Here is a 20,794-nt window from a genome sequence, read left to right on the forward strand (position 1 = left end):
CTGTTGTTGTTGTTGTTGTTGTTGTTGTTGTAGTTGTTCAATGTTCCCATAATTTTTATTTTGTATTTTATAAGTTGATTCTAGTCATCTACTGTTGTTGATACATTTTCATCAATTCTCATTGAATTAAAGCTAAAAATTATTTCTACTATTGGACTTGACTTGTGTGTGTGTGTGTCCATGGTCTGTTGGTTGACAGTCGGTCGGTCGGTCGGTCAGTCGTTTTGTTTGATTGTTTCCAAATGAATTGATGACAATTCATAATGTATATGTTTTGCTACTTTATGCGACTAGGCACACAGACAGACACCATAATAATATTTGTCATCATCATCATCATCATTTATTGTTTGAGGTTAGTGTCGTTTTTTTTCGAAAAAAAAATCGAATTTAATCAACTTGAATTGATTCAAATTGGTACATTGACAATAATTCAAGATTATTTCGATGTGTGGTAATAATGAAAATGACAATAAATTTGAATAAAGAAGAAGAATGAAAAAAAACACATAAATCAGTCAATAAATAACAATATGGTGTTTAAATTGAATTTCAAAATTGTCAACTTTTTTTTCCTGTATAGTGGATCACTTTGACCTTTGATCATTTGAATTTTGTTGTTATCGATGTTAAATGAATCGATGATTTATTCAGTTCGGGTCAATTGCCTTTATTATTATTTTTGTTTCAATTTCAAACACACAATTCTTCAATATTGATTGATACTATGGCCATCGAAATCGATAATAAATATTTCTGTTCATTTTTTTTTCATTGGAAAAACACCAAATAAATAAATAAATAAATAACGGTCAAATAGTCAATGCGGCAATGCGGTGGTGGTTGTTTTCTCATGATTTTTAATGGTTTTTTTTCTGATGATTTTTGTTGCTGTTGTTGTTGTTGTTTCGCTTCAACATATACTGACGAATTGATTTATTATCTTTGACGTTGAACTTTTCATTTTCTCTACTCCATCGTACATGGTGGGATTCAAAGGGTCTGGCTTTTTTTTCGTTGCTGCTGTTGTCGTTCATTTTTCTTTCTTTTTTTTGGAATAGAATGGAATCCAATTCAATGTATCGTAGTATCATAGTCGTTGATGTTGTTGTTGATGATGATGATGATAATGATCATAGCCATTCATCGTCATCGACATCTTTTTGATAATCATTTTTTTTCACGTTTCATAGAAGCAACAACAACAACAACAAAAAGAAAGAAAACCTTTGATGATTGTTATAATGTATGTATGTATGCATTCTATAATAAAACATGTAGAATCGACAAAGTAAAAGCTCACATACACACACACACACACACTAATAAACATTTGATAACTGCAATGCAGTAATATTCATTTTATCTTTTCACTCTATACACGATTGATATATTGGACCCAAGTTGCAATATTTTTTTTTTGGTACATTCTCTCTCTCTCGCTTTCACTGCATGTGTATGTAGCAAATGATGCTTGATGATGGTCAAAAATGGACAAAAATAATTTCATCGAAAATTCATTCAATGAGTCATCCTTGGCCAATGAATTAAATGTCCTATGAAAATATCCATATCATATAATAGAATATCGTTGCTGTTACTGTTGTTGTTGTTGTTGTTGTTGTTCAACAATTCTTTCGATGATCATTTACATCCAAAAAGAATTCAAAATACTTGATAAATAGAGAAACGGGATAGATAAATATAATAATAATGATGATGATGGTGAAGAGAGGTCATAGGGTGATAGTGGAACGAAACGAAATGGAACAAAATGAACAAGAATCAAAAAAGAGAAAAAAAACCTCGAGGACATATTGATAAATGATCGGGAAGATTTTTTCCTTTCCAATGAAATTTCAATACGTTCCAATTTGTGTGTGTGTGTGTGTGTATTATTATTTTTTTTCTAGTGACAATCATCAACAGACACTTGGTATGATCCAAAAGAAAAAAGAACAAAAAAAATGTGGCAAATATATTTTTTCAATGTTACCAGCAAATAAATTTTGATAGTAGCATAAATTTTTTTATTTTTCTATATTTCGATTTTGGAATTTTCTGTTTTTTTCTTCCTACCGAATTCAATTCATCGCTGTTGTTGTTGTTTATTTGATGGTGGCTCAACTGAGGTTTTTTTTCGCATGCAGTCTGTGTGTGTGTTTACGATTGGTTTTTAGATTTTCATTTAGAATTATTATAGAATTGTAATATTTATGAATTCGCGTGTGTGTGCGAGTGTATGATGTAAAAGAGAAATGACCATTTGTCACGCATGTTTGACATTATTACACACACACACAACAAAAACTGAACATTTGCACATTGGCAATTTGGCTGCTAAAAATTTTTTTTTTCTTTCATTCACATTTCTCATCACCACCACCACCACATTTTTCCAATTCATTTCAATTTGAAATTCCACATTTTTTTTCTCTTTCATCATAATCATCGCTACAAGTTCATTTGGTGTTTTTTTTTCATTTACTTGTTTTTGTGGCCATCAGAATTATTTTTTCTTTTTCTTTTTTTGTTTCGTTCTCTCTTTTCAATCTAGTCTTCTACGCTATGTACGCTGGCTAGATCAAATTATCATTATAATAATCAACAACATCATTATTGATGTGTATAATTGTCAGTCATAGAGGTCAAATTTGAGGTCAAAATTCAATTTTTTTTTCTAAGTGTAGTATAATGATGATAAATAATGAATAGAATTTGTTGATTGATTGTAAATCACTGTATTATTTCAACATCACCATCATCATCACCATCATTGATTGATTCTGTCTTTTTTTCTGCTCTCTCTATCTCTCTTCTGCTTTTGAGCAAACAAATAATTGAAATCTTTCAAAATCAATCACAAAATCTTGAATTTTTTTTTAACGCTCTTAAAAAATTATTCATCATCATCATCATCATAAGATTCTGGCATTTAAGAATTGATTTGAAAAGAGATCAAAAAAAAAAAAGAAAATGCCAGACAACAGTCAATATGGCCAAAAAAACATTCATTATGATTGAGATTGTGAAACAAGATGAAACGAAAAAAAAACCAGATATTTCCTACTTAACAGATATAAATGAATATAAGCATGTCATTCGTGTTTTTTTTTCTTTTCTTTTCTGACTAATCATGACGATGATGAATACCGGGACCGAATTCGTTTTTCTTTGTGGATCTCCAAAAAAGAAAAACCAGCTAGTTTTCTGATAATTTAAATTTGAAAAAAAAACAAATTCCATTCAAGATGTTCAATGATGATGATGATGATGACGAACATATGGTGTGTTACATACCATTGATTGTCTAGGAAAAGAATTTTTTTTATGCCCACTTTATAACAATAACAAATTTTGATTATAAATAAAAAAAAAATTTTTAAGTGGAACAAATCCAAATCAATTCATGATGATGACGATGATGCAAGAATTCTTTTTTTTCTTGGCATGAATCCTCCATCGATTTTGATGATGATAATGATGATGATGATTATTATTATTATTATGATGTACCGAAATGTACTATTTTTTTTAAATTCTGATTCTGATTCTGAAAATGCTATTTGTCGAAAAAGTTTCATTAAAAATAAAAAAAAAAAATTTTTTTTTCGATATTTTAAGCTCGGCAAAAGATTGGCAAAAAAAAAATGTGACACACACACATACACACACACACACACAAACGAACAAACAGACATACTTATATCTATAGATGATTTTATTTATTTTCAAATTAGAGCCAATTTCTGATCCATCGTGGACACAATTTTTTTTTTTTTTTGAAGATTCAGTGTGTGTCTGTTGTAAATATTGATCTTGAGTGCCGTGTGTCTGTGTGTGTGTGTGTCCATACGGTTTTTTTTCTCTACATTAATATTTGTACAAAACTTGGTTTTGTTTGCATCTCAAATGGTTTTTTTTTTGGATGTTGAACAACAACAACAACAACAACAACAACGACGACAACAATAAGCAAAATCCTTGAACGAAAGAAAAAAAAATTGGAATCCATTTTCACAATTTAGCTAATTGATGTATGTAACCAGATATATTTTCGCAGGCTCTCTCTCTCTCTCTCTCTCTCTTCCTGGGACATATCCATCTACTTTTTTTTTGGTCCAAGTCCGTTGAAATTGTTCTAATCAATTCCATTTTTCTTGTTTGTGTGTGTGTGTGTTTGGTTCATTTGAAAAGCACCAGATTTAATTTCTTCATTACTCATTTTCTGATTAAAATAATCATCATCAATATGGACAGATTCTATTACAGAAAAAAAATTTCCACATAAAGATCAAATGAAAATTTTTTTTCCCTTAGATTTTCAAAAGCATCCGTTTTAATGATGATGAAAAAAAATACATGGAACCCTATGCTAGTGAATTGGCTTGATTAGCATTTTTTTGGCTCTCTCTCTCTCTCTCTTTCTTTGTGTGTGTGTGTGATCCATCTTGTTTGGCAGCAATTTTTCTATTGGCCCCACCATCACCATCACCATCACGACTACCGTCCTTTTTATTATTGCCCTTGTTGTTGTTGTTGTCATCATTGTTGTAGTTTTCGTTGTTGTTGTTGTTGGTGACAAGCAAAATGAGTGATATATATTCTAAAGTTCTAGAAAGTCTTTATCTTTAATACAAGAGCAATCCCCTTGTTCCTTCCCCCCAAAAACACACATACACACACACACAAAACGACCACACCATGAACATGATGATGATGATTATTATTATTTAGTCAAAAGAATTCGATCACTATTAGAATCTAATTAGATGTTTTCTCTCTGTCTTTTTCTGTCGTATTACGATGTACTGGGTGGATTTTGATTCAATTCGATTTTATTCCATATTATTCTATGCTCCATGTTAGTCTTTCGCTGTTTTTCTCTCTTTTAATCGAATGAATTTGAAACATTCACGAATGATGAAAGTCAAATCAGAATGAATGAATGAATGAAAGAACGAATGGAAAAGAAAGAAAAAAAGGATAAAAAAACAACGAAATTTAGATCATACAAACAACAACAACAACAACTGCAACAGCAACAGCAGGATACATACATCGGGACATTGATTTAATTAAAATTCAAGCACATTCACACACACACACATAAACACAAACAAACACATCCATCTATAACATTGTCGTAATCGGTAGTAGTAGTTGCTGCTGTTGTTGTTGTTTTAGTTATTCGTCATCATCATCATCAATCGTGTCCAAATGATCTGTGTGTGTGTGTGTGTGTGTGAAAAAGTTGATTACAGACATTGGTCCGAAAAATGAATTCTGTATATTGTTGATGATGATGATGATAATAATAATGATTCATTTCAAAAGAAATTCACTAGAATTTTAGTATAAAAAAAAGGGAAAAAAATTGTAATAATAACTTGAATAATATTTGGGGTTGACAAATCTTGAATCACGAATCATGTCATATCGCAAACACACCAATACACACACAAACATACACACAGAAATTTGAATTAAACTGCCACCTTGCTGTTGTTGTTGTTGTTGTTGATGGCCAATATAAAAATTCTGGTTATTAAAATGCCGTTATAGAATTTTGTGTGTGTGTGTGTGTGTTTACTGATGATGATGATGATGATGATAATGATGTTCATTATATTGAATCATTTGATCCACTAAAGCGCATATTATTTATTTATTTATTCTGTATTCTTGATCATATTATATGATACTAATATGTGTCATTGCAAGCTGACTTATAGACATTCTGTGTGTGTGTGTTTGTGTATGTAATTTTAGGCTTAAAAAAACTTATTATGACCACCACCATCATCAGAAATTATAATAAAAAAAAACTGACCAATAGATGCAGTAATATCGATGCAAATATATGATAAAGTAAATCAATCGATCAAATCAAATCAAACAAAAATTCAAATTGAAACATTGTAAATGTTTCCAAATACAAAAATCTAATTCTAGTTTAATATTGATTCATCGAACCAAAAATTTATCGAACCAAAAAAAAATTAATTAATTCAAATAATTAAATCATCTGCTCCTACTGCTGAAGTGGGAAGATGAATTCTTAGATTTCGTTTTTCTTATCGATAACGAAATAACTAACGAATGATGGTGTGGATCAATTGATAAGATGTGCTATACATGTATGTGTGTAGGTGGATCACTATAAAAAAAATAAGGTAGGCAGAGGCACCCAAATCATCACCATCATCATCATCGATATATCGATGTTAACAAACAACCGCGACGTATGATACACACTACAATATTGTGCGTTTTTTTTTACATTTAGATTGTAATCAAATGAATGAATGAAAAAAAAATTTGTCAATCTCGAACGCCTACATATGAGAATTTTTCTTGTTTTTTTTTCTCGTTTGACGTTTTTCTTTTTTTTTCCATTTTCTCATTGTCAAATGACATAACAACAACAACAACAAAAAGAAAAAAACAAAAAAAAAACATGTTGTACACACACACACACACACACCCGCCTACATTGATTTGCCAGTTCTGATTTGTCAATTTCAATTCATTGATTGTCATCATCATCAATTCATTGTTGACAGCCATCATCATCATCGTTGTTGTTGTTGTTGTCGATGTTGACATTTTCAAATTTTTTTTTCATTCTGATTTTATCTCTGAAAAAAAAAATGCAGAAAGATTGGTGAATAAATAATAATAAATTTTTTTTTATGATTTGAGAATAAATAAATAAAAATTCATCTTGAAAAATTCTAAAAAAAAAAATGCAAATTAAGATGATGGTGATGATGGTGATGATTACGGCAATCTAACAATAAATAATAAAACATTTGTTCAGACGCGCATGCGTATGTTATGTAAAACAAAAAAATGTGTGTGTGTGTGTGTGTGTGTGTGCATGTGTGTTTGTTGAATCTTGTTGCATTTTTTTTTTCAATGATATATGAAAAATGATGATGAGAAAACACATTTAAAAGAGAGAGAAAAAAAATTTCTAGATTCGAACATCTGGTTCACCTCGTAAAAGAAAAAAAGAAAAAGAAAATCTAATTGAACGAAAATCAAAACCCAAGGATGAAAAAAAAAAATCATCCATATAGGCCTTGAATGAATGAATGAATGAATATGACCCCCTAGTTTAGTTTTCGTTCCACCACCACCACCACCACCACCACCACGATATGTTCAATCCAATTGGTTGTTTGATTTTGTTTGATTTTTTCGATGTTTTGGGTGGAAAAAAAAAGTTTTTCTTTTCAGTACGGCGGCAACGGCAGTTTGCAGTTTGAAATTTTAAATTTTTAAATAAAAAAACTTTTTATTATTATTTGCAATCAGAAAAACTTTCGCACTAAAAAAAAAAAAACGTTGAAAGCAATGACTTAATGGCTCGTATAAAATATAGCAATATCTTGCTTTTGGTGCGATGTGTGTGCGTGTGTGTCATTGTGTTTATATGGCGTTATTTTTCCATCATTTTCATCATTGAATTTCAATCCGGATAGGAGGCGTGAAAATGAAATGAACAAAAAAAAATTGACCGTAGAAAAATAAAAAGGTAAAATTCGTCTTATTTTTACTGTTTTGTTTTTCGTTTGTTTGTTTGTTTGTTTGTTTGTTTTTGGTTCCACAATGAAACAGACTTTCTGTTTGATTGGAATTGAAATTTTATGAATAATAAAAAGAGAAAAGTGAAATGAAATGTGTTTGAATGCAAACAAAAATCTAAAAAAAAAGAGAAAAAATCAAAGTTGACATATATTATCATTACTGTCTGTGTTTGTGTGTGTGTCATATTCGCCCTTTTTTCCATGAAACACATGGGTAGGTAAAATTAGTAATGCTTGTTTTTTTTTTTTTTTTTTGCTTGAAAATTATATAATCAAATTTTTTTTTTACTATTAATATTTGATACACTAGAGTCAGTCAATTTTTTTTTCTTTTGAATTTGTTCAATGCACTCTTGCTGTGTTTTGTGCGCCATTATTATTATGTTTTATGTACAATGCACATTCAAACACAATGTTTTTTTTATTGTGAAACAAAAAAAAATTAACTCAGCAATGATGAAGCAAACAGAACAAAACAAAACAAAAAAATACCAACCACCAATCATTTGAATTTCGAATTAATAATAGAAAATATATATTTGTATGATGATGATGATGATGATAAAGGGCGGACTTGTGAATATATTTGGAACAATCATAATTTCTGAATTGTCCCGGTTCTGGTTTTTCGTAGTTTTTTTCTTGTCATTGTGTGTGTGTGTGTGTGTGTGTGAAACATGAATTTTTGACAACAACAACAAGAATATGCACAGGAATATATATAAAAACACGTCAATTAACTGAATGAATTTTTTCCTTTTTTTTCACATATTCCAATGATGAATCAAATTGAATTTGATTTTTTTTTGTTTTGTTTTGTTTTTATGTTTTGTGAACAGTGATTGTTTCATTTCATTAATGATGACCTATGAAACTGTATGGATGGACCAAAAATGAAAATTAATCGAAAACGGCAATGGCAACGCCAATCACATACGCATATATATAAACATTTAAATAGTATGTAATTTTGCTAAATTAATTCATATATATATATATTCAATCATTTTGTTTGATCTAATTCATCCGATTTATATGGAGACAAACAAAACAAACGAAAAAAAAATGGATACAAATCAATTTTTTGTGCCCTAAGGTCTATCTAGCACACATATACAATTTTCATTCTTCATTTATGATTGTTGTTGTTTGCAATATATAGAATTTGATGGATTTATTTTTTCATTTCATTACATTCCATTCCATTTACTATTTAATATTCCATTGTTTTTAATGGATTATCATCATCATCATCATCATAACATGAATTGATTTATTGAAATTTCAGAATGAACAAAATGAAAAGAATTTATATCAACCATATAAATCTAATGAGAATTTTTTGTTGTTGTTGTTGTTGTTTGAGTGTGAAACAAAACAGCAACAACAACAACATAAAAAAGTTCCAATTCCGTTTCAATGATTCTTTTCTCTGTTTTTTTTTAAAATATATTATTTGTTTGTTTAGATTCCACACCATCAAAATGGATGTGTGTGCGAATTCAAATGGCTGAAATTTTTTTTTTTTTATTTATTTATTTTTGTTTTATTTGTCTGATTCAATGTTGGTGATTTTGGGTGGCAAAATACATGATAGAGGAAACAAGCCTTGAAGGCAGATGAGTAAACTTTTTTTTTTATTTTCACGCTTATATTGTTTTTGTTTTCTCTGCTGTTTTAATGTTATGGTACCATTTGTGTTCAAAATTCGTATTCAATGCCGATTATTATACAAATCATCATTCCAATGTTGTTGATGATGATGATTTGATGATGGATCTAATTTAGTTTTCATCATCATCATCATCATCATTATGAGAGTTTGCGTATTTGTTTGTGACATTCTGCATAGGTGTGTGTGTGTGTGTGTGTGCTTAATGTCAAAATGATAAGATTCAAGCATGTATGTATGTATGTTTGGGTGCATTTTATCTATTTAGTATACTACAACTGTTGTACTTACTAAGAGGTCGATGTTTGATTGATTAAATTTAAGTTGAAAATATTTATCTTTGTGAAATGAAAAAAAAAAATTCGAATGACTAATGACCAATATGTCAATGTCATCATCATCATCATCATCATCGATGTCATCGATGATAATGTGTATATGTTTAATGATAAAAAACATATTCAGAAGCTCTAAAAAAAACATTTTTCCTATTAAACTGTTTTGCACCTCTGCAGTGTCAAATGTCATCATCATTCATTCGGATTTTTCATTTTTTATTTCAATTCCTAATAAATGAATGAATGAATAATATCCATCCATATGATATGACATGTGATTGATTTCGATTCAAATCTGATTTATATTGACAATTTTTTTTTGTGTGTATGTGCATATGTGTGTGTATGTGTTATTCATTTCCATATTCATGATCATTATTGATGTTGAATGATAACTGATGAATGATGATAATGATGACTATAGTGTAGTAGCTAATGGCAATTTGTCAATCGTTTGCGATGAAAAGCATTGGTTGTCTGATATATATTTATTTATGAGAGCTTAAGTGCTTTTTTTTCTTGAATTTCTGAAAAAACGGATGTTTTAAAAATATGCAAAAAAAATAAATCGTTTAAATTATCGAGGATAAATGAATTTTTTTTGTTTTGGCCACATTTCGGATTAAAATTGGGTACTGATTTTTTTTGTTTTGTTTTGTTTTGGGTTTTTTTCTCGACATTTCTTCATGATTATTTTCTTTTCTTTTTTTTTTGTTCTAAGTTGATTTGATCCTTCCTACGCAGTAATGTTTCCGGAAAGATCAATGATCAACGTTGGATCAGACAGACAAATTTTTTTTTATTCTGAAGATCAACAAAAAAAATCGACAAATTTCAATATTTCAGTGGATGGTTTTTTTTTCTCCTGTGATATAACAACTGTCCAAATATTCACATTTTTAAAAACAAAAAAAAAATACAACAACAGCAGCAGCAGTAGCAGTTGTTTATCCAATCATCAATGAATCTATCAGGTTTCAAGATCTTTCAACCATTATCTAGACAGATAGTGGAAAAAAAGAGGAAATCTGGTTTCAAAGCTCACAAAAAAAAACAGAGAAAAAAATTTTCAATTCAATTCAAAACAATGGTGAATCAAAAATCAAAATCAAAAAAAAAAAAAAAAAGATTCCAGTAATTTTAATGTGTACCAACACTATGAGACTGAATGAATGAATGAATGAAAAAAAAAGAAAAAAGAAGAAGAATAGATAACCGAATATGGGTATTAAGAATCCGACAAAAGACTATTATCATCATCATTATCATTATCATTATATGCTACTATATGAATGGCTATTATTATTATTATTATTATCATTATGCTAATGTCATTTTGGGTGTTTCTTTTCATCATCATCATCACCATCATCAATGCCATTGTCATTGTCGTAGTTTATGTTTTTATTGTAAAATGTGAAAACTAGAAAAGAAAAAAAAAATTACTGTAAATGGGTGTCGGCCGACCAGACTAGAGAAGACATAGAAGACAGAGATAAAGAGAGAGAGAGAGAGTGAGAGAAAATTCGGTGAAATTACCGAATTTTTTTTTCTTTCTTTTTTAATTCGATTGTTTTTTTTGTTTTTGCCCAACAAAAAAAAAGTTATTTATTCAAATCGCCATGTTGGCCATTGTTGTTTTCCCTTTTTACCACCATCAGCATTGTTGCAACTTATTGTTGTTGTTGTTGTTGTTGGCTACTGTTTTTTTTGGTGAAAATTTTTATCATTCATTCACTCTGGCAATCATAGAATCAGTGAATGGACATTTGGATTAATGACAATTAAGATAAAAAAACAAAACAAAACAAAAAAAACAATCACTATTAATGATAATGATGATTAAAAGTGTGAACAAAATACCCCCTCCCCACACCAAAAAAACAACAACAACAACAGTTTTGAACAGTTGACAACAAACTGATAAATCAAAGATTTATAATGCTGTACTGAGAGAGAGAAAGAGAAAATTTAAATAAAATAGAAAAAAAAACCGACACCCATGAAAAAAGTGGCTTGTGAATTTTCAAATTGTGAATGGACAAAAATAAAAAAAAAATTGTTGACTACAGCAAAAATAAAAGGATTTTTTCATCCATTCATCTCTTTTTTTTGTTGAATGATTGAATTCAATGAATAATTCCGGGTACGCACACACACACACACACACACACACACACACACACACACACAAATGTTTTGACAAAACAAAAGAAAAAAAAAACATTCAAAAAGATCGATGAGCGATAGATAAAAAATTATCTTTAACCCGATTTTGAAAAATGTACATTTTTTGTTGTTGTTGTTGTTGTTCTCTACATTTACACCATTATTATGTTGTATTTTTTTTCTCATTCAATTTTTTTATTCGTATGTTTTCCTATTCACCGTATTGTTTTTTTTTTCATTATTATCGAAATGTTTTGGCCATTATTTTTCATTTTCCTCGAACAATTGATGATGATGATGATGATGAAGTGTGATGATGGTTGGTTATATTTGGTGTGTGTGTTTTTTTTTTTTTTTTTTTTTGTTTCGGATGCAAGGTCCACACACACACGCACTCACACATTTGGACAAAAAAAAATACAATAAAAATTATTCGATCTCAGCAAAAAAAAAAGAGAAAAAAAATCCATATTGTCAGTCAGAATATTCTGATAGAATTTGGCCATGGTTTTTTTTTATTTCTCTCTCTCTCTATTTTTTTGTTTTGTTTTGTTTATGTCATGTTTAACCATGAATTTGTGATGATGATGATGATTTAGCAGCAGCAACAGCAATTGTGTTCTTTTTTTGGGTATAAATAAATATTCCGTACAGCAAATTTATTGTGTGTGTGTGTGTGTGTGTGTGTATGTGGGTGGATGGGTGTATTGTAAATTGTTTCCAACATGGGGGCGTGTAGAATGGATAGTAATATTGTTTTATAGGTGGTGGTGATGGTAGCCACCATCATCATCATCATCATGACAAAAACGAATCGTTTTTTTTTGTTTCTGTTTTTTCGCTTAGATCAGCGTTAACTCTTTTATTTCTATTTTATATTATATAACAGAAAAAATACAAATTCGATAACAATCCATCCAAAGAGAATATTATTTTAACTTGACATCCACAACAACTGGAGAAATTTTTCTATTTTTTTGAATTACGACAAGTTTAGGTTGTTGATCGTATGATCGTTAGGACGTTGTTTTTTTGTTTTTTTTTGTTTTATCGTGTTTTTTTCCTCTCGTTCTTTGTTTTTTGATCGATTTATTCATTTTTCTTTGGAATTTTGTTTTTTTTTTGTTTTATCGTGTTTTTTTCCTCTCGTTCTTTGTTTTTTGATCGATTTATTCATTTTTCTTTGGAATTTTATGGTGGTGTTAGTGGGTGGTGGCGATGGTGGTGGTGGTGGTGGTGATGATGCTGCAAATGAAGGCAATTCACAATCAAGCATATAAGAAGCTGAATAAAGCAGGATCATCATGGATGGCCCAGAAATTTTTTTCATTTTATGAGCAATTCATTTGAATGTCGTAAATCTAAATCAGCGAAATAAAAAAAAAATATAAAGTAAAAGTAAGAGAGAAAAACCTATCTTCAGCATCATCATCATTGGAGAAATTTTTTTTCAGAATGAATGAACAAAACGAAGATGGCTGATAGATGAGATGAAACTGAAATCGAAATAAATTTTTAGAAAAGAAAAAAAAATTCTCTAACAACCAACCAACCAACCAACCAGCTTATATACTTGGAAGACAAAATAAATGAATGAATGAATGAAAAAAGGACCAAACTTTGAATCTGTGTGTGTGTGTGTGTGTTTGCGACTCACCAGAATTGGAAATAAATTTAAATTTTTTTTTTGTTCTCTTCGTTTTTGTTGTTTGTCTTCAGTTGAACGTGTACAGTCAACCAAGACCAAATTCAACGAAAAAAAATTTTTTTTTTTGATATATAGTGTTTGTGTAGGGCAGGCAAGAAAAAAAAACCTAATGCGACCATTTTTCAAGGACCATGAAAATCATCATCATCATCTTCTTCTTCATATACAGAATGTAAAAATGACAAACGAATGTAAATGAAAATAAAAACAACAACAACAACAACAACGACAACAACAATGTGAAAAATGATTCGATTCGACAAAAAAAAATACCATTCATTTATACATGGATTTTTTCCTTTCACAAATACCGTTTTCTGAGGATTAAGAATAATATTCTAGTTTATATATATTTTCTAGAACCAAATGATGATGATGATCATCATCATTGAAAGCAAGAAAAAAAAAGATTATCACTTTGTAATGGAAAAATAAAAAAAAAAAAGAAAAACGAGAATTGTACGTGTGTGTGTATTGTTTGAAGGCTTGAAATTGTCGACCATTCGATGATGATGATCAACATCATCATATGAGGATAAATATTAGCATAGAGATGAGATTTGACAAAATTCTCTCATTCAAAATTCTATAAGTGTGTGTGATGTCCATGTGTAAAGAGAATTCAATGCATTTTGACCTCACATCTTATTGGGGAAAAAAAATAAAAGAATATTCCAATTTTTTTTTGGCTGTTATCGTTGTTGTTTTTATTGTTTCTACTGTCCTTTTTTCTCAACTGATCAATGATCGATATATACAGAAAAAAAATTACTTTGAATTAGATAAGAAACGAGAATGGATGAAAAAGAAGAAAAAAAAATATGCTTGAACGAACATGTCATCATCATCATCGTTGTTGTTGTTGCTGTTGTTGTTATTGGTCGAATAAATTCCAAATTTTTTTTTTCATTCATTCATTCATTCTGTTTTTTTTCTGGGTGTTTTTTTTCTCGTTTTGCTAGTTGTGTGTGTGAAGAAAAAAAAATGTCCCAATTCCATATCGATTCAATGGTTGTATGGGTTGGTAATAACGCGAATTCTTTGCCATTTTCTTAATATAATCGCTTCCACTTTCTTTTATTTCATTTCATTTTTTTTTGCAGTTAGTGTATCCGTTTTTTTTCTTCTTTTGTTGTTGTCAGTACAATTTTTTTTCTCTTTAATAAGAAAAAAAAACTCTTCTCTCTCTCTTATTTTTTTGATGAAATAAAATGAAAAAAAAACAAAAAAAAATTCGTATCAAACCAATTTTAATAACCAAAAGAGAAAAAAAAATGGAAAATTTCTCATGAATAATAATAATTTATTCAGACACAATTTAAGAATATTCAGATTCTCTTACTCTCTCTCTCTCTCTCTCTCTTTTTGGATGTCCCAATTTTGTTGTTTGTTGTCGTCGTTGTTGTTGCTTATTCTCTTGAGATTTATTTTCTTGATTTGATTCTTTCAAAAATAAAAAAAACGCTAACAAATACATAAAATATATATATGGCCCTTTTACATGGTCTATTGAAAATTTTTTTTTTTCTGGTCATAGATTCATAGATGACCGAATTGTTTTTTTTTGTCTTTTTTTTCGTCCAACCGGATCGTTGAAAGAGAGTCTGAGAATGGAAGATTTTGCTGATCATTTTTTTTTTTGCTTGCTTGCTTAGAAACTTGATCGTCCCCCTTTTTTTTGGAAGATTGGAAAATGAAATAAATTTTAAAATTTAATTTTATTATATTGAATTCAGTCATCACATAACATGGAACTAAATATATTAATGGATCGATGGATCAACAACGACGAAATTTGATGTAAAATGAAATGAAATTGAAATAAAAGTCAATTTTCTTAATGTGAATTTTTGAATATATTGAGTATATATGGTAGAGATTTTTTTTCAGTTTTCATCATTTTATTTTTGTTTGATTCAATTTTCATCGTATGGAATATAGAATATGAGAAGATGTTCACAAAATAACAATCTGAATGTTCATTTTCTGTTGGTCAATTTGTTGCCATGATCATCATCATCATCATCATAATCATTAATGATATTCATTGGATGACACAAGAAAAAAAAACTATTGCAACAAGAATCAAATTTATGAATAGCTGATTTTCGTGTCTTTTCTTTTTTTTTGTTGTTGTTGTTGTTGTTGTTGTTGCTGGTGATAACCATCATCGTCTTTATTTGTATTTGGATTCATTCCATGATTATCATTATCAGATTTGACTTTTTTTTTGCTAGGCAAAACAAGAAGAAGAAGAAAAAAAAAACTGAAACCAGAATCCATTTCCATATATTTATCACATGAATTGATACAAGTGTATGTGTGTGTGTGTTTGTATTTGTCCATTTTCATTGTTAATAATCACCATTTTTTTTCTCTCTTTCTGTTATATGAATAAAAGCATAAATGTAAATGTGTGTGTGTGTGTTGTGTATGTTTGGAACAAGAGATGAAAATAATTTTCAGATCACAATCCTATCCTGTTTAATGTCTCCTATTCAATGATGGTTGATGATGATGATGATGATAATAATCATAATAATATCGACTGATGGTTGTATATATAATCATCATCATCATAAAAATATTTCTGGTTAATTTTTTTTTCTTTTTTTCTATCATTTCTGGTTAATTTTTTTTCTTCTGGGTTATTATTTATAATAGATTTCTATTCGTATAGTTAGGAATCATGTGTGTATATATAATCAACAACAACAACAACAAACTGAATTCAATTCATGAATAGCATGAATTTTTTATTTTTATTTTCATTCAGTTGACCAAACTGGAAAAAAACGGAATTTTTTTTTGGTCAAATACGGATAATATGTTTTGATCGCGTCCATACTACATGTATATATGAACAAATGAAAATAAATCTATTATTATTATTATGATTAGGCCCCGAAAAAAAAATCCTGAACTAGAAATTTTTTTTATTATTATTATTCACTTGGATTCTGGATAAAACCTGCGTTTTCTCTATTCTCTCTCTTTTTCTGTGTGTGTGTTTATTTCGGTTATTTTTCTTTTCATAGTGAAATTTAGTGCAAATGGTGATTGTCATTATTCTGTCGCTATTCATTTTATTCTCGGTGTTATGGACAATATTTATGATTATTGCCGACAACCGACTGACCAACCAAAAAAAAAAAAAATAAATTTATCCAACAATTCAGTGAGTAAAAAAAGAGAGAGAGAGAAAAAAAAAACTTGACTAAATTAGTGATCATAGAGAGAAAAAAAAGAGAGAAAGAATCATTTTGAAGCTCTGGTTTAGTTTTGAATCTATGGATTCTGATTCTGATTATTATTATTGTCGCCATCGTTGTTTTAGTTTTAGTTTTTATTTTTATTTCTATTTCTATTTTTTTGTTGTTGTTGTTGTTGCTGGCTTTAGATATTTTCCACTTTGACCAGAAAATTTTTTTTTCCCCCACATATATCCATTTTGAATCTTTGCCACTTGAAACAGTGAATATTTGGTGTTGGAACATAAAAAAAACTCATGTTAAGTATAAAGTATTATTATTATACACACTACGTGATATGGGCGACAAAATTGACAATTTTTTTTCTCTACTTCTTTCCATTTTTATTTGAGTTTTTTTCTTCTTCCATTCAATTCATTCAAGAATTTTTTTCCTTCCTTTCTTCTTGGCAATTTCTGTTGTTGTTGTTTTTTTTTTTCACACAGTGAAAATAGATATAAATGATAATATACGACCAAAAAGAATCTAGCACTTGAAATAATAATGTATATTAGGTGTGAACCAATGAGTGGGAGAGAGAAAAGAAAAAAAAATTTTCTTATAGAATCAATACTGATGATGATAATAATGATGATGATGATGATGGCCACTTGACCATTGAACCGAGAATATATGTCGTTGATGGAATAATAGGTTTTAGTTTCATCTTTACCTTTTTTTTATATTCTATTTATTTTCCATTCATTTCTGGCTATTTCATCAATGAAAAGAAAAGTTCTTCAAATGGATAAAAAGGTTGACAAAATAATAATCAATGTCGTTCCTCCATCCATCCATCCATCTATCCATCTATCCATAGCGGTTATTTGATACGCTGGTCAACCATCAAAAACGACGACTATAATAATAATAATAATGATGATGATTGGCTTTCAAACAACTTGGCTTTTAAAAGTAAAGAGAGAAAAAAAAATAAAAAAGAAGAATTGAACAAATACGTAAATTGGTGTTGAGTTCAATAAGTTTTGCAATAATTCACAATTGAGTCATCATTGAATCTAATCTGTAGAAAAAAAAATAATGTTGTAATGTAGAATATCAAACAAAACAAAACAAAACAAAACGAAAAAAATATTCTTCATTTTTGGATGAATGATTAACATCATTATTATTAACAAGTTCTATTATCAAAATAATAATTTTGTCATTGATAATCATCATATTTACATCATCATCATCATCATCATCATCATTTAATCTTCAAAAATGTGTATGTGTGCGATGTGTGCGATGTGTCATTACATACATGTGTTCATTGTTGTTTGATATATTCCATTATTTCCATTGAATTCAATGATGATTATGATGATGAAAATGAACATACAGACACACACACACACACACACACAGACACATTCAACAAATCCGGAAATGCATTTCAACTTGAAAAGGGAAATTGATTCAATTTCCCTTTTTTTCAGTCTCACTCAATGTGTGTCTGTTCATTTGAAATGCTGTTGTTGTCATCATCATCATCATCATCATCATTATTATTGCTGTTGTTGAATTTTTTTTCATTCCATTTTCTATCATCTCTCAATTTTCTATTCATTGATTCATTGTTGCACATAAGAGTGATTTAAACAAAAATAAAAATAAAAAATGAAAAAAAACAGTAAAAAAAAAATCTAGTGAAATACGAAACTTTTATTGATTTAAATCATCATCATCATTATCATTTAGAGAGAGAGAGAGAGAGAGAGAGAGAGTGTTCAGATTCCAACCATGCATCAAATTGATTTCATGCACATATCACTGTGAGATACAAAGACAGTTCTACATCCGGAATAACTGCAATATACCTGAAACTCAAGTTGTTGTTATTCTAGACAATCTTTGTTTTCACTTCCTTTTCTTATTTTTTGTTTCGTTTCGTTTCGTTTTGTTTTCTATTGTTTATTGTAGTGGCCATCATTGCAATTTTGTTATTTTTTTTTCTTACTTTCTTTATTAGTTTCTTTTTTTTTGGGTTGGTTTCCGTTTTCACAAATCAACCAAGTCATCCAGGTAATTCATTCATTCATTCATTCATTCATTCTAGTCATAGTTGTTGGTATACTAAGAGAAAAAAAAGTAAGAATCATTTACCCATGAGAATTGATGGTAAAATAACAAAAAAAAAAAAATGGTATGGCATGGGGAGTGTCTCTCGGTAACTTCATTTTTTTTTGTTCTTCAAGTTTTTTTTGTGTTGAAACCTAAGAAACCTGTCTACTTATTATCATTATCATTATTGGACAGTAAATTGCTTGAATTTTTCTCTCTCTGTCTCTTTTTTTTCTGGTTGAAACTCATTGTATGAATGCGTTTCGGGTGTATATATTGTCATCATCATCATCATCATCATCATCTCTCGTTAACAAAATTGTCGTCGTTGACAACGAAAGAAAAAAAACTTCCTACAACAACATACAACAGTAGTAAAATCGAAAAAAAGCGAAAAAAAATCGAACCAAGAATAATGGTCGACGAAAAAAAAAATAGAAGAAAAAGGAAAACTCGATACCCATTTTTTTCCACGTTTTCATCACTAGCGAACATTTTAACTAATTGACTGACTGGTTGAATGAATGAATGAATGACGGAATGAGACTTGAATTGATCAAGTTATTTTTTTTTTGCACTTTGTTTGTGTATTTGTACCATTATATAAAATGAAGAATTTTTTTTTTTTTTTTTTGGTGCAAAACACATATTGCCAAACATCAACAACATCATCAAATGATGATGATGTTGAGACAAGTAATAGAAAAAAAAACAAAACAAAAAACAAAATGAAACGAAAGAAGAAGATAAAAAATTTGTCACATTTCCATACAATGTCACATCTGATATTTTGAACGAAGAATTCATTGATTTTCACTTATTTAACACATTCACACACACACACACACACACATTATGATAACAGATGGAAATTATGTCCGTTTTTTTTCATCATCATCATCATCATCATTTTTGATCGTGATTTGTTTCATTCAATAATCATCCAATTTTTTTTTTCTTTTGACATTATTTTTTTTTTTCACTGGTTCATCATCAAAGTGATAATGATGACATTTTCTTTTTTTATTTTCACTTATTTGTTACTGAAATAATAATTCATGTCTCTCTGTGTGTGTGTGTGTGTGTGTGAAGTCAATAAGTCAGGTATCGATTTTTTTTTCGGTAAATTTTTTTTCCTTTTGTTCCCAAGCCTGTTTGTACTATAGTACTACTGGTAGTAGTAGTTTTTATACGCTAGAATAGTCGTACACACACACACACAACGAATAAAATTCAATTGTTGTTGTTGTTGTTGTTGAAGAACAAAAGAATATAACCAGAAAATCAGGGCCACGAACAACCAGAATTGAATAAAAATTTTTTGGGATCAATAATAATAATAATAACTAGTACTAGTGTAGAAACGATCAACAAACGAAATAGACCACAAAAAAAATATGAAAAGAGAGTAAGTGAGAGAGAGAGAGAGGGAGAAAAGTGAGAAATGAAAAAAAAGGATAGAGATAAAAATGATTGTTGTTAGTGTTGTTGTTGTTGTTGTCGCAACTCAATTTATTCGAATATTCGGTGTGTATGTATCTGTGTGTGTGTGTGTGTGTCCCATCATCATTATTATTTATCCTTTTTTTTCTTGCCAAACGATATGTCTCATTTCATTTTCATTTTATTTTTATTTTTTTTTTTTGGTTCCGTTTCATTTTCCATGATGATGATGATGATGATGATGATGATGATGATGAAATTCATTGAGAGCAATGAAATAAAATGTGAATGAATGATTGAAAGTGAACAAGAAAAAAAGTAGAAGTGAAATACTAAATGAAACCAAAACTATTCGTTGCAAAAAAAAATGGAAATGAAATTGAACCGAATAGAAAATGAGAGTGTTAAATCATTTTTATTATCATCATTATCATCATTATAAATGTGTGTGTGTGTATGTGTGTGAGTGAGTGAGTGAAACCAACACTAAAACGAAATCCTGATACCAGAAACCTATCATATATAGATTTTTTTTTTCGTTGAAAAATATT

At 29.0% G+C, this 20,794-nt stretch overlaps 1 protein-coding gene across 3 annotated transcripts in view; it reads left to right on the top strand.

Moving 5' to 3' along the window:
- The window catches only part of LOC124498988 (uncharacterized), a 49,935-nt gene that overhangs the window by 7,502 nt on the left and 21,639 nt on the right, over positions 1-20,794 (top strand). For 2 of the 3 annotated variants that reach the window (XM_075731368.1, XM_075731369.1), the window contains one exon: positions 8,435-8,555. The exons of the other annotated variant lie outside the window; for it this stretch is intronic. The gene's annotated coding sequence lies outside the window, so the exon portion shown is untranslated. The remainder of the gene's footprint in view (positions 1-8,434; positions 8,556-20,794) is intronic. 3 annotated transcript variants of the gene reach the window in all.

This window comes from Dermatophagoides farinae, chromosome 5, assembly GCF_024713945.1.
Source record: "Dermatophagoides farinae isolate YC_2012a chromosome 5, ASM2471394v1, whole genome shotgun sequence".
In the NCBI taxonomy this organism is placed as follows: domain Eukaryota; kingdom Metazoa; phylum Arthropoda; class Arachnida; order Sarcoptiformes; family Pyroglyphidae; genus Dermatophagoides; species Dermatophagoides farinae.